Raw genomic sequence first — 18,132 nt, forward strand, 5'->3', positions numbered from 1 at the left:
GCCCAAGTTCCGGGGAATCGAACCGAAGTTGATCAAAATCACGATGCGCGGAATGCGGTATCGGCTACTGTTTCAGTCTTAAAGTGAAGTGGGGCTATATTTCGGCCCAGAATCTCCAACGTGTGCTTTCAAACAATTGTGCTTTGTCCATTTCAATGGAAACCAAGGCCATCAGGAGTTCGTTTAGAGTCCCCGGGACTGGGAAATATCGCCCAAGTCCCGGGAATATGAGCCGAAGTTGATCAAATTCATGATTTGCGTAACGTGGTCTCGGCTACTGTTTCAGTCTTAAAGGCAAGTGTGCCTATATTTCGGTCCACAAGCTAGAAAGTGAGCGTTCAAAAAGTTTTGCTGTGTCCATTTGACTTCAAAACAAGGCCATCAGGACTTAGTTTAGCGTCCAAGGGACTGCAAAATATACCCCAAGTTCCGGGAAATCCATTCGAAGTTCGTCAAAATGACGATATACGTAAGGCGCTTTCGGCTACTCTTTCAGTCTTAAAGTAAAGTCGGCCTATATTTCTGTCCAGAAGCTCGAAAGTGAGCGTTCAAAAAGTTTTGCTGTGTCCATTCCACTGCAAACCAAAGCTATCAAAAGTTAGTTTAGGGTCCCCGGGACTGGAAAATATTCCCCAAGTTCCGGGAAAGCGAGCCGAAGTTGATCAAAATCACGATGCGCGAAATGCGGTCTGGGCTACTCTTTCAGTCTTAAAGTAAAGTGTGGCTATATTTCGGCCCGCAAGCTCGAAAGTGAGCGTTCAAAAAGTTTTGCTCTGTCCATTTCAATGCAAAGCAAGGCAATCAGGAGTTAGTTTAGAGTCCCCGGGACTGGAAAATATCCCCCAAGTTCCGACAAATCGATCCGAAAATAGTCAAAATCACGATGCGCGTAAGGCGATCTCGGCTACTCTTTCAATCTTAAAGTGAAGTGGGGCTATATTTCGACCCACAAGCTCCAAAGTGGGCGTTCAAAAAGTTATGCTGTGCGCATTTCAGTGCCAACCAAGGCCATCCGGAGTTAGTTTAGAGTATCCCGGACTGGAAAATATCCTAAAAGTCGCGTGAAATCGAGCTGAACTTGGTCTAACTCACGATGCGCGTGAGGCGGTGTCGGCTACTATTTCAGTCTGAAAGTGAAGTGGGATTCTATTTCGGTCCAGAAGCTACAAAGAGAGTGTTCAAAAAGGCTTTCCTTTGTCCATTTCACTGAAAACCAAGGCCATCAGGAATTAGTTTAGAGCCCGCGGGAATGGAATATATCCCCCAAGTTCCGGGAAACCGACCCGAAGTTGGTCAAAATCACGATTTGCGCAAGACGGTCTCGGCTACTCTTTCAGTCTTAAAGTAAAGTGGGGCTATAGTTCGGTCCAGAAGCTCGAGATTGAGCGTTCAAAAAGTTTCGCTGTGTCCATTTCACTGAAAACCAAGACAATCAGGAGTTAGTTTAGAGTCCCCGGGACTGGAAAATATCCCCCAAGTTCCGGCAAATCCAGCCGAAGTTGGTCAAAATCACGATTTGCGTAAGGTAGTCTCGGCTACTCTTTCAGTCTTTAAGTGAAGTGGGGCTATATTTCGGCCCAGAAGCTCAAAACTGAGCGTTCAAAAAGTTTTGCTGTATCCATTTCAATGCAAACCAAGGCCATCAGGGGTTACTTAAGAGTCCTCGGGACTGGAAAATATCCCCCAAGTTCCGGTAAATCGAGCCGAAGTTGGTCAAAATCACGATGTGCGTAAGGCGGTCTCGGCTACTCTTTCAGTGTTAAAGTAATGGGGGGCTATATTTCGGCCAAGAAGCTCGAAATTGAGCCTTTAAAAAGCTTTGTTGCGTCCATTTTACTGCAAACCAAGGCCATCAAGAATTAGTTTAGAGCCCTCAGAACTGGAATATATCCCCTTAGTTCCGGCAAATCGAGCCGAAGTTGCTCAAAATCACGATGCACGTAAGGCGGTCTCGGCTACTCTTTCAGTCTTCAAGTGAAGTGGGGTTCTACCTCGGTCCAGAAGCTCGAAAGTATGCGTTCAAAAACTTTTTCTGTTTCCGTTTCACTGCAAACCAAGACCAGCACGAGTTAGTTTAGAGTCCCGGGGACTGGAAAGTATTTCGCAAGTTCCGGGAAATCGAGCCGAAGTTGCTCAAAATCACGATGCGCGAAACGGGGTCTCGGCTACTGTTTCAGTCTTAAAGTGAAGTATGGCTATATTTTGGCCCACAAGCTCGAAAGTGAGCGTTCAAAAAGCTTTGCTGTGTCCATTTCACTGCAAAACAAGGCCATCGGCACCTAGTTTAGCGTCCAAGGGACTGGAAAATATCCCCCAAGTTCCGGGAAATCTACCCGAAGTTTGTCAAAATCACGATGTGCGTTAGGCGGTCTCGGCTACTTTTTCAGTATTAAAGTAAAGTGGGCTATATTTCGGCACAGAAGCTTGAAGGTGAGCGTTCAAAAAGTTTTGCTGTCTCCATTTCACTGTAAACCAAGGCCATCAAGAGTTAGTTTAGAGTGCCTGACACTGGAAAATATCCCCCAAGTTCCGGAATATCGACCCGAAGTTGGTCAAAATCACGATGCGCGCACGGCGGTCTCGGCTACTCTTTAAGTCGTAAGTGATGTGGGAGTATATTTCGGCCTAGAAGCTCGAACGTGTGCGTTCAAAAACTTGTGCTGTGTAAATTTCACTGCAAACCATGGCCATCAGGAGTTAGTTTAGAGTCCCCGGAACTGGAAAATATTCCCCAAGTTCCAGGAAAGCGAGCAGAAGTTGATCAAAATCATGATGCGCGTAACGGGCTCTCGGCTATTCTTTCAGTTTTAAATTTAAGTAGGGCTATATTTCGGCTCTGAAGCTCGAAGGTGAGCGTTGAGAATGTTTTGCTGTGTTCATTAAACTGCAAACCAAGGTCATCGGGAGTTAGTTTAGCGTCCCCAGGACTTTAAATTATTCGCCAACTTCCGGGAAATCGAGCAAAAGTGGCCCAAAATCACGATGCGCGTAAGGCGGTCTCGGCTACTCTTTCAGTCTTAAAATTAAGGGGGACTATATTTCGACCTAGAAGCTCGAGACTGGGCGTGCGCTAATTTTACCTGTGTCCATTTCACTGACATCTTAGGCCATCAGGAGTTAGTTTAGAGTCCTTGGGACTGGAAAATATTTCCCAAATTCTAACAGATCGAGCCAAAGTTGCTCAAAATCACGATGCGCGTAAGGCGGTCTCGCCTACTCTTTGAGTCTTAAAATGAAGTGGGGCTATATTTCGGCCGACAAGCTCAACACCGAGCGTGCGCTCCTTTTGCCTGTGTACATATCACTGAAAACTAAGTTCATCAGGAGTTAGCATACAGTCCTCGGGACTGGAAGATATTCCCCGAATTCTGGCAAATCGAGCCAAAGATGCTCAAAATCACGATGCGCGTAGGGCGGTCTTGGCTACTCGTTTACTCCGAAAATGAAGTGGGGCTATATTTCGGTTCTACAAGCTCGACACCGAGCGTGCTCTCCTTTTACCTGTGTCCATTTCACTAAGAACTAAGTCCATCAGGAGATAGTTTAGAATCCTCGAGACTGGAAGCTATCCTCCAAGTTTCGGCAAATTGAGGCATACTTTCTTAAAATTACGATAAGCCTACGGCAGTTTCGTTTACTCTTTCAGTCTTAAAATGAACTGGGGCTACATTTCGGCCTAGAAGCTCGACACCGAGCGTGCGCTCCTGTTACCTGTGACCATTTGACTGAAAACTAAGGCCATCAAGAGTTAGGGTAGAGTCCCCGGGACTGGAAAATATCCCCCAAGTCTTGGCAGATCGAGCCATAGTGGCTAAAAATTTCGATGCGCTTAAGGCGGTTTCGTGTACACTTTCAGTCTTAAAATAAAGTGGGGCTATATTTCGGCCTACAACCTGGAAACCTAGCGTGCGCCCCTTTCACCTGTGTCCATTTCACTAAAAACCAAGGCATTCAGGAGTTAGTTTAGAGCTTCCGGGACTGGAAAATATCCCCTAAGTCCCAGGAAATCAAGCCGAAGCTCGACAAAATTACCATGCGCGTAAGGCGGTCCCGGCTACTCTTTCAGTGTTAAAGTGAAGTGGGGCTATATTTCGGCCCAGAAGCTCGAAAGTGAACGTTCAAAGAGTTTGGCTGTGTCCACTTCACTGAAAACCAAGGCCATCAGGAATTAGTTTAGGGTGCCCGAGACTGGGAATTATCTCCCAAGTTCGGGGAAATCTAGCCCAAGTAGCCCAAAATCACGATGCGCGTAAGGCGGTCTCGGATAGTCTTTCAGTCTTAAAGTGAAGTAGGGCTATGCTTCGGCCCAGAAGCTCAAACGTGAGCGTTCAAAAAGTTGTGCTGTGTCCATTTCACTGCAAACCAAGGCAATCGGGAGTTAGTTTACAGTCCCCGGTACCGGAAAATATCCCCCATTTCCCGGGAAATCCAGCCAAAGTTGGTCAAAATCACGATGCGGGTAACGCGGTCCCGGTTACTCTTTCATTCTTAAAGTGAACTGGGGCAATATTTCCGACTAGAAGCTGGAAAGTGAGCGTTCAAAAAGTTGTGCTGTGTCCATTTCACTCCAGAGCAAGGCCATCAGGAGTTACTTTAGAGTCCGCGGGACTGGAAAATATCCCCCAAGTTCCGGGAAATCGAGCCGAATTTTGTCAAAATTACGATGGGCGTAAGGCGGTCTCGGCTACTCTTTCACTCTTAAAGTAAAGTGGAGCTATATTTCGGCGCAGAAGCTCAAAAATAGAACGTTCAAAAAGTTTTGCTCTGTCCATTTTACTGCAGACCAAGGACGTCGGGGGTCAGTTTAGAGTCCCCGGGACTGGAAAATATCCCCCAAGTACCGGGAAATTTAACCGAAGTCGGTCGAAATCACGACGCGCGTACGGCGGTCTCGGCTACTCTTTCAGTCTTAAAGTGAGGGGGGCAATATTTCGGCCCAGAAGCTCGAAACTGAGTGTTTAAAAAGTTTTGCTGTGTCCATTTCACTGCATAACAAGGCCATCACGACTTAGTTTAGCATCCAAGGGACTGGAAATATCCCCCAAGTTACGGGAAATCCACCCGAAGTTAATCAAAATCACGATGCGCTTAACGGGGTCTCGGCTACTCTTTTAGTCTTAAGGTAAAGTGGGCTTAGATTTAACTCCAGAAGCTCGAAAGTAAGGGTTGAAAAATTTTTGTCTGTATTTCACTCACATCTTAGACAATCAGGAGTGAGTTTAGAGACTTTGGGACTGGAAAATATCTCCCAAGTTTCGCCAGATCGAGCCGAAGATCCTCAAAATCACAATGCGCGTAAGGCGCTCCCACCTACTCTTTTAGTCTTAAAAAGAAGTAGGGCTATATTTCGGCCAGCAAGCTCGAAAGTGCGCGTTCAAAAAGTGTTCCTGTGTCCATTTCACTGGAAACCAAGGCAATCAGGAGTTAGTTTAGAGTCCCCGGGACTGGAAAATATCCCCCTATTAGCGGAAAATCGAGCCGAAGTATCCCAAAATCACGATGCCCGTAAGGCTGTCTCGGCTACTCTTTCAGTCTTCAAGTTAAGTGGGGCTATATTTCGACCCATAAGCTCGAAAGTGAGCGTTCAAAAAGTTTTGCTGTGTCCATTTAACTGCAAACTAAAGCCATCGGAAGATAGTTTAGCTTCCTCGGGAATTGAAAATATTCGCCAGCTTCCGGGAAATCGAGCCGAAGTTGGTCAAAATTACGATGCGCGTAAGGCGGTCTCGGCTACTCTTTCAGTCTTAAAGTGAAGTAGGGCTATATTTCGGCCGAGAAGCTCGAAAGTGAGCGTTCAAAAAAATGTGCTGTGTCCATTTCACTGCAAACCAAGGCCATCAGCAGTTAGTTTAGAGTCCCCGGGACTGGAATATATCCCCGAAGTTCCGGGAAATCGAACGGAAGTTGGTCAAAATCACCATGCGCGTAAGACGATCTCGGCTACTCTTTCAGTCTTAAAGTAAAGTGGGGCTATATTTCGGCCCAGAAGCTCGAAAGTGACCCTTTAAAAAGTTACGCTTTGTACATTTAACTGCAAACCAAGGCCATCAGGAGTTAGTTTAAAGTCTCCCGGACTGGAAAATATCCCCCAAGTTCCGGGAACTCGAGCTGAACTTGGTCAAAATCACGATGCTCGTAAGGCGGTCTCGGCTACTATTTCAGTCTTAAAGTGAAATAAGCTTGTATTTCGGCCCAGAAGCTCGCAACTGAGCGTTCAAAAAGTTTTCCTGCGTCCATTTCACTACAAACCAAGGCCATCAGGAGTTGGTTTAGAGTCCCCGGGACTTGAAAATGTCGCCCAAGTTCAGGGAAATCGAGCCAAATTTTGTCAAAATCACGGTGCGCGTAAGGCGGTCTCGGCTACTCTTTCATTCTTAAAGTGAACTGGGGCTATATTTTCGGCCGAGAAGCTAGAAAGTGAAACTTCAAAAAGTTTTGCTGTGTTCATTTCACTGCAAACGAAGGCCATCAGGAGTTAGTTTAGACTCCTCGGGACTAGAAAATATCGCCCAAGTTCGGGGAAATCGAGCCGAATTTTGTCAAAATCACGATGCGCGTAAGTCGGTCTCGGCTACTCTTTCATTCTTAAAGTGAACTGGGGCTATATTTCGGCCCACAAGTTAGAAAGTGAAAGTTCAAAATGTTTTGCTGTGTCCATTTCACCGCAAAGTAAGCCACATCAGCAGATTGTTTACAGTCTCCGGTACATCAAAATATCCCCCAAGTCCCGGGAAATCGAGCCGAAGTTTGTCAAAATCACGATGCGCGTAAAGCAGTCTCGGCTACTTTTTTAGTCTTAAAGTGACGTGGCTGTATATTTCGGCCCAGAAGCTCGAAAGTGAGCGTTCAAAAAGTTTTTCTCTCTCAATTTAACTGAAAACCAAGGCCATCATGAGTTAGTTTAGAGTCCACGGGACTGGAAAATATCCCTTAAGTTCTGGCAACTCAAGCCGAAGTTGGTCAAAATCACGATGCGCCTAAGGCTGTCTCGGCTACTATTTCAGTCTTAAAGTGAAGTGGGGCTCTATTTCGGCCCAGAAGCTCCAAAGTGAGCGCTGCAAAAAAATTGCTGTGTCCATTTCCCTGCAAACCAAGGCCACCAGCAGGTAGATTAGAGTCGCCGGGACTGCAATATATTTCCCAAGTTCCTTAAAATCGAGAAGACGTTGGTCAAAATCACGATGCGCGCAAGACGGTCTTGGCTAGTCTTTCAGTCTTAAAGTGAAGTGGGGCTATATTTCGGCCCAGATGCTCAAAAGTGAGCTTCAAAAAGTTTTGCTGTATCCATTTCAATGCAAACGAAGGCCATCAGGGGTTACTTAAGAGTCTTCGCGACTGGAAAATATCCCCCAAGTTCAGGGAAATTTAGCCGAAGTTGGTGAAAATCACGGTGCGCGTTAGGCGGTCTCGGTTACTGTTTCAGTCTTAAAGTGAAGTGAGGCTTTATTCCTGCCCAGGAGCTCTAAAGTGAGCGTTCCAAAAGTTTCCCTGTGTTTATTTCACTGCAAACCAAAGCAATCAGGAGCTAGTTTAGAGTCCCCGGGACTGGAAAATATCCCCAAAGTTCCGGGAAATCGAGCCGAGCTTGGTCAAAATCACGATTTGCGTAAGGAAGTCTCGACTACTCTTTCAGTCTTAAAGTGAAGTGGGGCTATATTTCGGGCCAGAGGCCCGAAAGTGAGCGTTCAAAAAGTTTTGCTGTGTTCATTTCACTGCAAACCAAGGCCATCAGGAGTTAGTTTAGCGTCGCCGGGACAAGAAAATATGCCCCAAGGTCCGGGAAATATAGCCGAGGTTGGTGAAAATCAAGATGCCCCTAAAGTGGTCTCGGCTACTCTTTCTGTCTTAAACTGAAGTGGGGCTATATTTCGGGCCAGAAGCCCGAAAGTGAGCGTTCAAAAAGTTTTGCTGTGTCCATTTCACTGCAAACCAAGGCCATCAGGGGTTAGTTTAGAGTCCCCGGGACTGAAAAATATTGCCCAAGTTCCGGGGAATCGAACCGAAGTTGATCAAAATCACGATGCGCGAAATGCGGTATCGGCTACTGTTTCAGTCTTAAAGTGAAGTGGGGCTATATTTCGGCCCAGACGCCCGAAAGTGAGAGTTCAAAAAGTTTTCCTCTCTGAATTTCACTGCAAACCAAGGCAGTCACGAGTTAGTTTAGCGTCCCTGGGACTGGAAAATATTCCCCAAGTTAAGGTAAATCGAGCTGAAGTTGGTCAAAATCACCATGCTCCCAAAGCGGTCTCGGCTACCATTTTAGTCTTAAAGTGAAGTGGGGCTATATTTCTGTCCAGAAGCTCGAAACTGAGCGTTCAAAAACTTTTGCTGTGTGCATTTCACTTCAAACCAAAGCTATCAAAAGTTAGTTTAGGGTCCCCGGGACTGGAAAGTATTCCCCAAGTTCCGGGAAAGCGAGCCGAAGTTGAACAAAATCACGATGCCCGAAATGCGGTCTCGGCTACTCTTTCGGTCTTAAAGTAAAGTCGGGCTATATTTCGGCCCACAAGCTCGAAGGTGAGCGTTCAAAAAGTTTTGCTGTGTCCATTTCACTGCAAAACAAAGCCATCAGGACTTAGATTAGCGTCCAAGGGAGTGGAAAATGTGTCCCAAGTTCCGGGAGATCCACCCGAAGTTTGTCAAAATCAGAATGCGCGTAAGGTGCTCTCGGTTACTCTTTAAGTCTTAAAGTAGAGTGGGGCTTTATTGCGGCCAGGAAGCTCGAAGGTGAGCGGTCAAAACGTTTTGCTCTGTCCATTTCACTGCAAACCAAGGCCATCAGGAGTTAGTTTAGAGTTCCTGGGACTGGAAAATGTCCCCCAAGTTCCGGAATATCAACCCGAAGTTTGTCAAACTCACGATGCGAGCAAGGCGGTCTCGGCTACTCTTTCAGTCTTAAGTGAAGTGGGGCTATATTTCGGCCCAGAATCTCGAAAGTGTGCGTTCAAAAAATTGTGCTGTGTCCATTTCAATGTAAACCAACGCCATCAGGAATTAGTTTAGCGTCCAAGGGACTGGAAAATATCCCCCAAGTCCCGACAATTGGAGCCGACGTTGATCAAATTCATGATGCGCGTAACGTGGTCTCGGCTACTGTTTCAGTCTTAAAGTCAAGTGTGCCTATATTTCGGCCCAAAAGCTAGAAAGTGAGCGTTCAAAAAGTTTTGCTGTGTCCATTTGACTTCAAAACAAGGCCATCAGGACTTAGTTTAGCGTCCAAGGGACTGGAAAATATACCCCAATTTCCGGGAAATCCATTCGAAGTTCGTCAAAATTCCGATATACGTAAGGCGGTTTCGGCTACTCTTTCAGTCTTAAAGTAAAGTCGGGCAATATTTCTGTCCAGAAGATCGAAAGTGAGCGTTCAAAAAGTTTTGCCGTGTGCATTTCACTGCAAACCAAAGCAACCAAAAGTGAGTGTATGGTTCTCGGGACTGGAAAACATTCCCCAAGATCCGGGAAAGCGAGCCGAAGTTGATCAAAATCACGATGCGCGAAATGCGGTTTCGGCTACTGTTTCAGTCTTAAAGTAAAGTGTGGCTATATTTCGGCCCACAAGCTCCAAAGTGAGCGTTCAAAAAGTTTTGCTCTGTCCATTTCAATGCAAAGCAAGGCGATCAGGAGTTAGTTTAGAGTCCCCGGGACTGGAAAATATCCCCCAAGTTCCGAGAAATAGATCCGAAAATGGTCAAAATCACGATGCGCGTAAGGCGATCTCGGCTACTCTTTCAATCTTAAAGTGAAGTGGGGCTATATTTCGGCCCAGAAGCTCCATAGTGGGCGTTTCAAAAGTTATGCTGTGCCCATTTCAGTGGAAACCAAGGCCACCCGGAGTTAGTTTAGAGTCCCCCGGACTCGAAAATATCCGAAAAGTTGCGTGAAATCGAGCTGAACTTGGTCTAACTGACGATGCGCGTGAGAGGGTCTCGGCTACTATTTCAGTCTGAAAGTGAAGTGGGATCCTATTTCGGCCCAGAAGCTACAAAGAGAGTGTTCAAAAAGCTTTCCTTTGTCCATTTCTTTGAAAACCAAGGCCATCAGGAGTTACTTTAGAGCGCGCGGAAATGGAATATATCCCCTAAGTTCCGGGAAACCGACCCGAAGTTGGTCAAAATCACGATTTGCGCAAGACGGTCTCGGCTACTCTTTCAGTTTTAAAGTGAAATGGGGCAATATTTTGGCCCAGAAGCTCGAAAGTGAGTGTTTAAAAAGTTTTGCTCTGTCACTTTCAGTGCAAACCAAGGCCATCAGAAGTTAGTTTACAGTCCCCGGGACTGGAGAATATCCCCCAAGTTCCGGGAAGTCGAGCCGAAGTTGATCAAATTCATGATGCGCGTAACGAGGTCTCGGCTACTGTGTCAGTGCTAAAGTGAAGTGTGGCTATATTTCGGCCCACAAGCTAGAAAGTGAGCGTTCAAAAAGTTTTGTTGTGTCCATTTTACTTCAAAACAAGGCCATCAGGACTTAGTTTAGCGTCCAACGGACTGCAAAATATCCCCCAAGTTCCGGCAAATCCATTCGAAGTTCGTCAAAATTACGATGCGCGTAAGGCGGTCTCATCTACTCTTTCAGTCTTAAAGTAAAGTGGGGCTATATTTCTGCCCAGAAGCTCCAAAGTTGTGGTGTGTCCATTTCACTGAAAATCAAGCCCATCAGGAGTTACTTTAGAGCCCGCGGAAATGGAATATATCCCCCAAGTTCCGGGAAACCGACCCGAAGTTGGTCAAAATTACGATTTGCGCAAGAAGGTCTCGGCTACTCTTTCAGTCTTAAAGTAAAGTGGTGCTATATTTCGGTCCAGACGCTCGAGGGTGAGCGTTCAAAAAGTTTCGCTGTGTCCATTTCACTGAAAACCAAGACAATCAGGAGTTAGTTTAGAGTCCCCGGGACTGGAAAATATCCCCCAAGTTCCGGCAAATCGAGCCGAAGTTGGTCAAAATCACGGTGAGCTTAAGGCCGTGTCGGCTACTCCTTCAGTCTTAAAGTGAAGTGGGGCTCTATTTCGGCCCAAAAGCTCAAAGCTCAAAAAAAACTACTGTGTCTATTTCACTGCAAACCAAGGCTATCAGGAGTTAGTTTAGAGTCCTCGGGAGTGGAATGTATTTCCCAAGTTCCGGAAAATCGAGAAGACGTTGGTCAAAATCACGATGCTTGTAAGACGGTCTCGGCTACTCTTTCAACCTTAAAGTGAAGTGGGGCTATATTTCGGCCCAGAAGCTCAAAACTGAGCGTTCAAAAAGTTTTGCTGTATCCATTTCAATGCAAACCAAGGCCATCAGGGGTTACTTAAGAGTCCTCGGGACTGGAAAATATCCCCCAAGTTCCGGCAAATCGAGCCGAAGTTGGTCAAAATCACGGTGAGCTTAAGGCCGTGTCGGCTACTCCTTCAGTCTTAAAGTGAAGTGGGGCTCTATTTCGGCCCAAAAGCTCAAAGCTCAAAAAAAACTACTGTGTCTATTTCACTGCAAACCAAGGCTATCAGGAGTTAGTTTAGAGTCCTCGGGAGTGGAATGTATTTCCCAAGTTCCGGAAAATCGAGAAGACGTTGGTCAAAATCACGATGCTTGTAAGACGGTCTCGGCTACTCTTTCAACCTTAAAGTGAAGTGGGGCTATATTTCGGCCCAGAAGCTCAAAACTGAGCGTTCAAAAAGTTTTGCTGTATCCATTTCAATGCAAACCAAGGCCATCAGGGGTTACTTAAGAGTCCTCGGGACTGGAAAATATCCCCCAAGTTCCGGCAAATCGAGCCGAAGTTGGTCAAAATCACGGTGAGCTTAAGGCCGTGTCGGCTACTCCTTCAGTCTTAAAGTGAAGTGGGGCTCTATTTCGGCCCAAAAGCTCAAAGCTCAAAAAAAACTACTGTGTCTATTTCACTGCAAACCAAGGCTATCAGGAGTTAGTTTAGAGTCCTCGGGAGTGGAATGTATTTCCCAAGTTCCGGAAAATCGAGAAGACGTTGGTCAAAATCACGATGCTTGTAAGACGGTCTCGGCTACTCTTTCAACCTTAAAGTGAAGTGGGGCTATATTTCGGCCCAGAAGCTCAAAACTGAGCGTTCAAAAAGTTTTGCTGTATCCATTTCAATGCAAACCAAGGCCATCAGGGGTTACTTAAGAGTCCTCGGGACTGGAAAATATCCCCCAAGTTCCGGGAAATCGAGCCGAAGTCCGTGAAAATCACGATGTGCGTAAGGTGGTCTCGGCTACTCTTTCAGTCTTAAAGTGAAGTGGGGATATATTTCGGCCCAGAAGCTCGAGCGTGAGTGTTTAAAAAGTTTTGCTCTGTCACTTTCAGTGCAAACCAAGGCAGTCAGAAGTTAGTTTAGAGTCCCCGGGACTGGAAAATATCCCCCAAGTCCCGGGAAATCGACCCAAAGTTGATCAAATTCATGATGCGCGTAACGTGGTCTCGGCTACTGTGTCAGTCCTAAAGTGAAGTGTGGCTATATTTCGGCCCACAAGCTAGAAAGTGAGCGTTCAAAAAGTTTTGTTGTCTCCATTTTACTTCAAAACAAGGCCATCAAGACTTAGTTTAGCGTCCAAGGGACTGGAAAATATCCCCCAAGTTCCGGGAAATCCATTCGAAGTTCGTCAAAATTACGATGCGCGTAACGCGGTCTCATCTACTCTTTCAGTCTTAAAGTAAAGTGGGGCTATATTTCTGCGCAGAGGAAATTGAATATATCCCCCAAGTTCCGGGAAACCGACCCGAAGTTGGTCAAAATTACGATTTGCGCAAGAAGGTCTCGGCTACTCTTTCAGTGTTAAAGTAATGTGGGGCTATATTTTGGCCCAGAAGCTCGAAATTGGGCGTTCAAAAAGTTTTGCTGGGTCCATTTTACTGCAAACCAAGGCCATCAGGAATTAGTTTAGAGTCCTCAGAACTGGAATATATCCCCTTAGTTCCCGCAAATCGAGCCGAAGTTGCCAAAATCACGATGCACGTAATGCGGTCTCGGCTACTCTTTCAGTCTTCAAGTGAAGTGGGGTTCTATTTCGGTCCAGAAGCTCGAAAGTATGCGTTCAAAAACTTTTTTCTGTTTCCGTTTCACCGCAAACCAAGACCAGCACGAGTTAGTTGAGAGTCCCTTGGACTGGAAACTATTTCGCAAGTTCCAGGAAATCGAGCCGAAGATGATCAAAATCACGATGCGCGAAACGTGGTGTCGGCTACTGTTTCAGTCTTAAAGTGAAGTATGGCTATATTTCGGCCCACAAGCTCGAAAGTGAGCGTTCAAAAAGCTTTGCTGTGTCCATTTCACTGCAAAACAAGGCCATTGGCACCTAGTTTAGCGTTCAAGGGACTGGAAAATATCCCCCAAGTTCCGGGAAATCCACCCGAAGTTTGTCAAAATCACGACGCGCGTAAGGCGGTCTCGGCTACTTTTTCAGTATTAAAGTAAAGTGGGCTATATTTCGGCCCAGAAGCTTGAAGGTGAACGTTCAAAAAGTTTTGCTGTCTCCATTTCACTGCAAACCAAGGCCATCAAGAGTTAGTTTAGAGTCCCTGGGACTGGAAAATATCAAGTTCCGGAATATCGACCCGAAGTTGATCAAAATCACGATGCGCGCACGCCAGTCTCGGCTACTCTTTAAGTCGTAAGTGATGTGGGACTATATTTCGGCCTAGAAGCTCGAAAGCGTCCGTTCAAAAACTTGTGCTGTGTGAATTTTACTGCAAACCAAGGCCATCAGGAGTTAGTTTAGAGTCCCCGGGACTGGAAAATATTCCCCAAGTTCCAAGAAAGCGAGCCGAAGTTGATCAAAATAACGATGCGCGTAACGCGGTCTCGGCTACTGTTTCAGTCTTAAAGTGAAGTGTGGCTATATTTAGGCCCACAAGCTCGAAAGTGAACGTTCAAAAAGTTTTGCTGTGTTCTTGCACTGAAAACCAAGGCCATCAGGAGTTAGTTTAGCGTCCCTGGGACTGGAAAATATTCGCCAAGTTCCGGTAAATCGAGCTGAAATTGGTCAAAATCACCATGCTCCCAAAGCGGTCTCGGCTACCCTTTCAGTCTTAAAGTGAAGTGGGGCTATATTTCTGTCCAGAAGCTCGAAACTGAGCGTTCGAAAAGTTTTGCTGTGTGTATTTCACTGCAAACCAAAGCTATCAAAAGATAGTTTAAGGTCCCCGGGATTGGAAATTATTCCCCAAGTTCCGGGAAAGCGAGCCGAAGTTGATCAAAATCACGATGCGCGAAATGCGGTCTCGGCTACTGTTTCCGTCTTAAAGTAAAGTGTGGCTATATATCGGCCCACAAGCTCGAAAGTGAGCGTTCAAAAAGTTTTGCTGTGTCCATTTCACTGCAAAACAAAGCCATCAGGGCTTAGGTTAGCATCCAAGGGACTGGAAAATGTGTCCCAAGTTCCGGGAGATCCAACCGAAGTTTGTCAAAATCACAATGCGCGTAAGGTGCTCTGCGTTACCCTTTAAGTCTTAAAGTAGAGTGGGGCTTTATTTCGGCCAGGAAGCTCGAAGGTGAGCGTTCAAAACGTTTTCCTCTGTCCATTTCACTGCAAACCAAGGCCATCAGGAGTTAGTTTAGAGTTCCTGGGACTGGCAAATATCCCCCAAGTTCCGGAATATCGACCCGAAGTTTGTCAAACTCACGATGCGAGCAAGGCGGTCTCGGCTACTCTTTCAGTCTTAAGTGAAGTGGGGCTATATTTCGGACCAGAATCTCGAAAGTGTGCGTTCACAAAATTGTGCTGTGTCCATTTCAATGCAAATCAAGGCCATCAGGAGTTAGTTTAGAGTCCTCGGGACTGGAAAATATCCCCCAAGTCCCGGCAATTGGAGCCGACGTTGATCAAATTCGTGATGCGCGTAACGTGGTCTCGGCTACTGTTTCAGTCTTAAGGTCAAGTGTGCCTATATTTTGGCCCAAAAGCTAGAAAGTGAGCGTTCAAAAAGTTTTGCTGTGTCCATTTGACTTCAAAACAAGGCCATCAGGACTTAGTTTAGCGTCCAAGGGACTGAAAAGTATACCCCAAGTTCCCGGAAATCCATTCGAAGTTCGTCAAAATTCCGATATACGTAAGGCGGTTTCGGCTACTCTTTCAGTCTTAAAGTAAAGTCGGGCTATATTTCTGTCCAGAAGATCGAAAGTGAGCGTTCAAAAAGTTTTGCTGTGTGCATTTCACTGCAACCCAAAGCTATCAAAAGTTAGTTTAGAGTCCCCGAAACTGCAGAATATCCCCCAAGTCCCGGGAAATCGAGCCGCAGTTGATCAAATTCATGGTGCGCGTAACGTGGTCTCGACTACTGTGTCAGTACTAAAGTGAAGTGTGGCTATATTTCGGCCCACAAGCTCGAAAGTGAGCCTTCAAAAAGTTTTGCTGTGTCCATTTCACTGCAACCAAGGCCATCAGGAGTTAGTTTAGAGTCCCCCGGACTGGAAAATATTCTCCAAGTTCCAATAAATCGCGCCGAAGTTGATGAAAATTACGATGCTCGTAACGGGCTCTCGGCTATTCTTTCAGTCTTAAATTTAAGTAGGGCTATATTTCGGCCCTGAAGCTCGAAGGTGAGCGTTCAGAATGTTTTGCTGTGTTCATTAAACTGCAAACCAAGATCATCGGGAATTAGTTTATCGTCCACGGGACTTTAAATTATTCGCCAACTTCCGGGAAGTCGAGCAAAAGTAGCCCAAAATCACGATGCGCGTAAGGCGGTCTCGGCTACTCTTTCAGTCTTAAAATTAAGGAGGGCTATATTTCGACCTAGAAGCTCGAGACCGGGCGTGCGCTAATTTTACCTGTGTCCATTTCACTGACATCTTAGGCCATCAGGAGTTAGTTTAGAGTCCTTGGGACTGGAAAATATTTCCCAAATTCTTGCAGATCGAGCCAAAGTTGCTGAAAATCGCGATGCGCGTAAGGCGGTCTCGGCTACTCTTTCAGTCTTAAAATGAAGTGGGGCTATATTTCGGCCGACAAGCTCAACACCGAGCGTGCGCTCCTTTCGCCTGTGTACATATCACTGAAAACTAAGTTCATCAGGAGTTAGCATAGAGTCCTCGGGACTGGAAAATATTCCCCGAATTCCGGCAAATCGAGCCAAAGATGCTCAAAATCACGATGCGCGTAAGGCGGTCTCGGCTACTCGTTTACTCCGATAATGAAGTGGGCTATATTTCGGTTCTACAAGCTCGACACCGAGCGTGCTCTCCTTTTACCTGTGTCCATTTCCGTAAGAACTAAGTCCATCAGGAGATAGTTTAGAATCCTCGAGACTGGAAGCTATCCTCCAAGTTTCGGCAAATTGAGCCATACTTTCTTAAAATTACGATAAGCCTACGGCAGTTTCGTTTACTCTTTCAGTCTTAAAATGAACTGGGGCTACATTTCGGCCTAGAAGCTCGACACCGAGCGTGCGCTCCTGTTACCTGTGACCATTTGACTGAAAACTAAGGCCATCAAGAGTTAGGGTAGAGTACCCGGGACTGGAAAATATCCCCCAAGTTTTGGCAGATCGAGGCATAGTGGCTAAAAATTTCGCTGCGCTTAAGGCGGTTTCGTGTACACTTTCAGTCTTAAAATAAAGTGGGGCTATATTTCGGCCTACAACCTGGAAACCTAGCGTGCGCCCCTTTCACCTGTGTCCATTTCACTAAAAACCAAGGCATTCAGGAGTTAGTTTAGAGCTTCCGGGACTGGAAAATATCCCCTAAGTCCCAGGAAATCAAGCCGAAGCTCGACAAAATTACCATGCGCCTAAGGCGCTCCCGGCTACTCTTTCAGTGTTAAAGTGAAGTGGGGCTATACCTCGGCCCAGAAGCTCGAAAGTGAACGTTCAAAGAGTTTGGCTGTGGCCATTTCACTGAAAACCAAGGCCATCAGGAATTAGTTTAGAATGGCCGGGACTGGGAATTATCTCCCAAGTTCCGGGAAATCGAGCCCAAGTAGCCCAAAATCACGATGCGCGTAAGGCGGTCTCGGCTAGTCTTTCAGTCTTAAAGTGAAGTAGGGCTATGCTTCTGCCCAGAAGCTCAAACGTGAGCGTTCAAGAAGTTGTGCTGTGTCCATTTCACTGCAAACCAAGGCAATCAGGAGATAATTTGGAGTCCCTGGTACCGGAAAATATCCCCCATTGCCAGGGAAATCGAGCCAAAGTTGGTCAAAATCACGATGCGCGTAAGGCGGTCCCGGTTAGTCTTTCATTCTTAAAGTGAACTGGGGCAATATTTCCGCCCAGAAGCTGGAAAGTGAGCGTTCAAAAAGTTGTGCTGTGTCCATTTCACTCCAGAGCAAGGCCATCAGGAGTTACTTTAGAGTTCGCGGGACTGGAAAATATCCCCCAAGTTCCGGGAAATCGAGCCGAAGTTGGTCAAAATTACGATGGGCGTAAGGCGGTCTCGGCTACTCTTTGACTCTTAAAGTGAAGTGGAGCTATATTTCGGCCCAGAAGCTCAAAAGTGAGCGTTCAAAAAGTTTTGCTGTGTCCATTTCACTGCAAACCAAGGCCATCAGGAGTTAGTTTAGAGTCCCGGGGACTGGAAAATATCCCCCTATTTGCGGGAAATCAAGTCGAGGTATCGCAAAATCACGATACGCGTAAGGCTGTCTCGGCTACTCTTTCAGTGTTAAAGTTAAGTGGGGCTATATTTCGACCCAGAAGCTCGAAAGTGAGCGTTCAAAAAGTTTTGTTGTATCCATTTAACTGCAAACTAAGGCCATGGGAAGTTAGTTTTGCATCCCCGGGAATTGAAAATATTCGCCAACTTCCGGGAAATCGAGCCGAAGTTGGTCAAAATTACGATGCGCGTAAGGCGGTCTCGGCTACTCTTTCAGTCTTAAAGTAAAGTAGGGCTATATTTCGGCCGAGAAGCTCGAAAGTGAGCGTTCAAAAAAATGTGCTGTGTCCATTTCACTGGAAACCAAGGCCATCAGCAACAGTTTAGAGTCCCCGGGACTGGAATATATCCCCGAAGTTTCGGGAAATCGAACGGAAGTTGGTCAAAATCACGATGCGCGTAAGACGGTCTCGGCTACTCTTTCAGTCTTAAAGTGAAGTGGGGCTATATTTCATCCCAGACGCTCGAAAATAAGCCTTCAAAAAGTGTTACTGTGTTTATTTCACTGCAAACCAAGGCCATCAGGAGTTAGTTTAGACTCCTCGGGACTGGAAA

This window comes from Orbicella faveolata, unplaced genomic scaffold, assembly GCF_042242905.1.
Source record: "Orbicella faveolata isolate gen_17 unplaced genomic scaffold, um_ofav_v1 contig_37, whole genome shotgun sequence".
Classification (NCBI taxonomy): Eukaryota; Metazoa; Cnidaria; class Anthozoa; order Scleractinia; family Merulinidae; genus Orbicella; species Orbicella faveolata.